Source organism: Actinia tenebrosa, unplaced genomic scaffold, assembly GCF_029948245.1.
Source record: "Actinia tenebrosa isolate PJP-AT-01 unplaced genomic scaffold, QUT_ActTen_1.0 PGA_scaffold12__29_contigs__length_12842862, whole genome shotgun sequence".
NCBI classification, from domain to species: domain Eukaryota; kingdom Metazoa; phylum Cnidaria; class Anthozoa; order Actiniaria; family Actiniidae; genus Actinia; species Actinia tenebrosa.
This window is the reverse complement of record NW_028292572.1, coordinates 10636095-10642094: the sequence shown is the minus strand read 5'-3', so window position 1 is coordinate 10642094 and position 6000 is coordinate 10636095. Positions and strand designations below refer to the sequence as shown.

At 33.5% G+C, this 6000-nt stretch overlaps 1 long non-coding RNA gene across 18 annotated transcripts in view; it reads left to right on the top strand.

Annotated features, from left to right (window-relative positions):
- The first annotated feature begins 333 nt into the window (after positions 1–333).
- The window catches only part of LOC148912240 (uncharacterized), a 41657-nt gene continuing 35990 nt past the window's right edge, over positions 334–6000 (top strand). For all 18 annotated transcript variants that reach the window (XR_016119375.1, XR_016119363.1, XR_016119360.1 and 15 more), the window contains exon 1: positions 334–669. This is a non-coding gene — a long non-coding RNA (uncharacterized LOC148912240). The remainder of the gene's footprint in view (positions 670–6000) is intronic.

Sequence of the window (6000 nt, the reverse complement as noted above, 5' to 3'; positions counted from 1 at the left end):
TCGCAATCCCGTTGTAGTTTTCATACTTTTTTCTTGCCTCTGCAGATTTCTTTTCAGTTTTGTCTTCCTTTCTTTTTTCTTTCTTCTGTTCAAGCAATTTTAAGTGTTCTAGATAGCTCTTAACGCCCCGATCAGCTTCATGCAGTGACAGCATAATTCTTTTTTTTACATTTCTTTTCGCCTTATTTTTATGCACAAAAAGCTTTGGCCCTCCCCTTAAGACTTGCACAATTCTTTCTGTCCCTCCCTTTTAGCCTGCATGAAAAATAATGACCCTCCCCCCATTAGCACCAGTCCTCCCCCTCCCCCTCCCCCTCCCCCTCTAACCCTAGCCCTAATTCACCTGTCCCTTACAAGTTTTTCGAGAACCCTCATTAAAGTGAATGAAGTAAAGGTAGAGAGACCGTCAGAATACACTAGAGACTTTTGCTTTTTGCGGTTACTGCATTGCTTATTGTTTTTGTATCATCCTAAGTATAATGATTAATATTATTGTAATATTGATGCATTTGAATTATGAATAAATGTGATTTAAGATAAGTACCTACAATATTTCAGCATGAATATTTCAATGTGATCTGAAGAGCACAGTGGATGGACCTTGCCGTGCACATTTAAAAGACAAGACCGTGTAGTCTTACAAACAGTTTGTGCGCAACAAAATATCAGGTAAATATATATCTTTTATTAATAATAATAATAATCTTTATTCACGTGTCAATACACTTTAGCATGAATATACTAATTGAGGCCACAAAGTAATAATAAAAAAAGAAAATATAACAGTTATCAATAAAATCCATATTAACATTAATATATAAAATTTTAAATATCTCAAATCTATAAAATATCTTACTTAAGATCTACGAGAGTGCTAGTAAATATTAAATATAGTTGAACGGTTATTCGTAATAATGGCCATGTATACCATACCAGTAAATCAATATCAAACCACAATAGTCTTAGGTTTTTATTTAAATCCTTCTTCAATCTTGTATGAATTTTGGAGTATTATGAAACAGCCAATTTAAATCGATCTTACTGGCAGGTTAGCCTGGCAATTACTTCCCCGCTACGCCACGTGGAGGCTACCGTTCTTCGTAGCGGGCACGCCACTTACAAAGACAGAAAAAACCGACTGATAGGCAAACCTCACGCAAAATAGATACGCACGTGGAACAGAAACAGAAATTAAACTGAAACAGACATTTAAAAGGAATGCACATTAAACCGAGACACACATACATCTAGCTTGGCTGTGGTACTGTCCAGGGGTTCCCTGTTAGATGAATATGATGTTATTATTAGAATGGATAGAATGAAACTATTATTTTATTCCTGTCATATATAGTATGACGACAACAACAGCAACGGTAACAATGATAAAAGCAACATTCTAAAAATCAGAAACAGCATTATTGTTTACTTACATCTTCAGAATAAGGCTTCAAATCTATGGTTACTTTGTAGTGCTTGGCTGACACTTCACTGGTTAGTTTTCCTTGACTTATAAAATGATAAAATATATACTTTAAGCTATGGGTAAGATAGATGAGTCTTGATGAATTTCAAACAAGAATGAATTTATCAAAGAGCAGTACCTAACGTTTTTGTTGATAACTATCATTGGCAAGGCTTTATTCTGAAAAACACACACTTAAAGATAGTCAGTAAAAACGCGAAACGCATCTATCATATTCTATTTCTTCCATTTTTCCAGTCCATTCTCTCAAACCTGCTCAATTTGTCCAAAATGAAAATAAGTGTTGAAATTCAAAATAAAAAAATTATAAATTGTTCCAAAAAACTGCGAAGTAACTTTGTATTAAATAATCATAAAGCTAAACATACCAAAGGCATTTAATTTCTTATACCCCTCTTATAAAATGTGAAAATTCTAAATCACATAATACAGTTATTCATCGATACCATGCCCAAGTAAATAACATTTCGGTATACATCGTATCATTCGAATGTGCTAGCACAAGAGAGTACATTTCTTCATTCGCAATGCGCAACTAAAAATACAATGTACATCGTATCCTTGGAATACATCAGTACAAAGCAGTATGCATCGTGACCATCACTATATGTTATTGCAAAAAAAGTACACGTCTTCATTTATATATTCGCTATAAATAGAAGTTCTATATACATCGTAACAATCGCATATGCTGTTAGAAGACCGTGCAACCTCGTCATTTATATCACCCGCAATTAAATTACATTACGATATATATAGTATCCATCGAATACCACGCTCTTGAAAGATACTACACTTCTTCATTTATAATGCGCAATTAAATAACATTAAATAATATGCAGTTGCAAGACGGTCCCCTTCTTCATTTATATCATTCGCAGGAAATTAAGGCTCAGTATACATCGTAGCCATCGAATATGCGCAAGACAGTGCCAAAGGCAAAACATACCAAAGGCATTTATTTTTTTATACCCCTCTTATAAAATGTGAAAATCCTTAATCATATTATAATACAGTTATTCATTGATACCATGCCCAAGTAAATAACACTTCGTTATACATCGCATCCTTCGAATGTGCTAGCACAAGAGAGTACATTTCTTCATTCGCAATGCGCAACTAAAAATACAATTTCCATCGTATCCTTGGAATACACCAGTACAAAGCAGTATGCATCGTGACCATCACTATATGTTATTGCAAAAAAATGTACACTCCTTCATTTATATAATCGCAATTTCATAGAAGTTCTATATACATCGTAACAATCGCATATGCTGTTAGAAGACCGTGCAACCTCGTCGTTTATATCATCCGCAATTAAATTACATTACGATATATATAGTATCCATCGAATACCACGCTCTTGAAAGATACTACACTTCTTCATTTATAATGCGCAATTAAATAACATTAAATAATATGCAGTTGCAAGACGGTCCCCTTCTTCATTTATATCATTCGCAGGAAATTAAGGCTCAGTATACATCGTAGCCATCGAATATGCGCAAGACAGTGCCAAAGGCAAAACATACCAAAGGCATTTATTTTTTTATACCCCTCTTATAAAATGTGAAAATCCTTAATCATATTATAATACAGTTATTCATTGATACCATGCCCAAGTAAATAACACTTCGTTATACATCGCATCCTTCGAATGTGCTAGCACAAGAGAGTACATTTCTTCATTCGCAATGCGCAACTAAAAATACAATTTCCATCGTATCCTTGGAATACATCAGTACAAAGCAGTATGCATCGTGACCATCACTATATGTTATTGCAAAAAAATGTACACTCCTTCATTTATATATTCGCTATAAATAGAAGTTCTATATACATCGTAACAATCGCATATGCTGTTAGAAGACCGTGCAACCTCGTCGTTTATATCACCCGCAATTAAATTACATTACGATATATATAGTATCCATCGAATACCACGCTCTTGAAAGATACTACACTTCTTCATTTATAATGCGCAATTAAATAACATTAAATAATATGCAGTTGCAAGACGGTCACCTTCTTCATTCATATCATCCGCAAGAAATTAAGGCTCAGTATACATCGTAGCCATCGAATATGCGCAAGACAGTGCCAAAGGCAAAACATACCAAAGGCATTTATTTTTTTAAACCCCTCTTATAGAATGTGAAAATCCTTAATCATATTATAATACAGTTATTCATTGATACCATGCCCAAGTAAATAACATTTCGTTATACATCGCATCCTTCGAATGTGCTAGCACAAGAGAGTACATTTCTTCATTCGCAATGCGCAACTAAAAATACAATGTCCATCGTATCCTTGGAATACACCAGTACAAAGCAGTATGCATCGTGACCATCACTATATGTTATTGCAAAAAAAGTACACTCCTTCATTTATATAATCGCAATTTCATAGAAGTTCAATATACATCGTAACAATCGCATATGCTGTTGGAAGACAGTGCACCTCTGCGTTTATATCATCCGCAATTAAATTAAATTACGATATATATCCATCGAATACCAAGCTGCTGAAAGATACTACACTTCTTCATTTGTAATGCGCAATTAAATAACATTCAACAATATGCAGTTGCAAGACGGTCCCCTTCTTCATTTATATCATTCGCAAGAAATTAAGGCTCAGAATACTTCGTAGCCATCGAATATGCGCAAGACAGTACACTTCTTCATATGAATCCAGCACAACTAAATAAGAGTTCAATATCTATTTTTTCGAATATGCCAGTACAAAACAGCATACATCGTGACCATCAGAAGATGTATTGCGAAAATGTACAGATCTCCATATATTCCATGCACAATTAAATAACATAATATACATCGTATCTATCGAATACATTGTTGAAAGATGCTTCGCCTTCTTATTTACAATGCGCAACTAAATAACACTTCAATATTCATCGTATTCTTCGAATATGCTAATACATGTATTTGTAACTAAGTTAAAGTTTGTTAATGTCGTGCGCAGGTTTCATAATGGGGAATGGAAAATATCGCAGTTTACCAATTATCTCGTGGATCGCATATGGACGTTACAGTTTTAGTTACGTGTCGTGCGAAACAAAACAAAAAGTAGTACATCGAATGGGTCGAATATGCTGTAGCAAATCATAATACCATGTCCATCTAAAAAACAGTTTAATATACATCGTATCCTTGGAATATGCTTCAAGAAGACGTTAAGCCTCTTCATTTATATAATACACAATTACTGAATAACAGTTTATTATCTTTTTCGAATATATCTTTCGAATATGCCTTGGCAGGAGTGTACTCTTCTTCATTTAAATCATTCGCAATAAATAGCAGATAAATATACATCTTATCCATCGAATACATTTTTGAAAGAAACTGCACCTCCTTATTTACAATGCGCAACTAAATCGTCGTATCCTACGAATATCCTCATACATATATTTGTAACTCAGTTATAGTTTGTTAATGTCGTGCGCAAGTTTCAAAATTGGGAAATTGAAAAAATCGCAGTTCGCTAAGTATCTTATGAATCGAATATGGACCTTACAACTTAAGTTACATGCCGTGCGAAACAACAACAACAAAAAAAAGGGGGGAAAAAAAGAAGTACATCGAATCGGTCGAATATGCTGTACATTTCATGATACCATTTCATCTTAAAGAACCGTTTATTATACATCGTATCTTTCGAATATGTTAAAATAAGACAGTAAACGTCTTCAATTATATATTGCACAGTTATTGAATAACAGTACGACATATTTTTGTAATATATCTTTCGAATATGCCTTGGCAATAGTGTACACTTTTTCATTTATATCGTTCGCAATAAATAACGTTTAAATATAAATCGCATCCATCGAAAACGCTTTTGAAAGATACTACACTTTCTCATTTACAATGCGCAGATAAATAACATTTCAATAGACACCGTATCCATCGAATACGCTAGAAAATATATTTGCTACTCAGTTAAAGTTTGTTAATGTCGTGCTGAGGTTTCATTATGGGGATTGGAAAAAATCGCAGTTCACTAAGTATCTTGTGGATCGAATATGGACGTTACAGTTTTAGTTACATGTGGTAAGAAACAAAAAAGAAGTACATAGAAGTACAAAGAAGTACAAAGATAAGAATTAGAATAATAAAACAAGGTTTACCGAATTCAAAAATAGCAAAATGCGTTGTATTTATTAACTTTACTTACTTAAATTCCTTAACGAACTTAATTACTTAAACTTAAATTACTCCGACGATGAAGAAATCAACGATTAAAATGAATAACTTACGATCTGACCAAAACATGTTCTTGTATGGTTAATGTTGTGAAACAAGCTTGACCCTAAAAACGCCCATTTGGACTCTATGTGTTGTAGAACAATGATGAATATTTTTATGACAAAATATATGTCATGAAGGTTTAAAAGAATAATGTTCCGAGGGTTAACGAAAGATGAAAATACTGGTCGAAAATAGGTAGAAGGAAAAAATGATAGACTTACTTCTCGAATGCCTCCT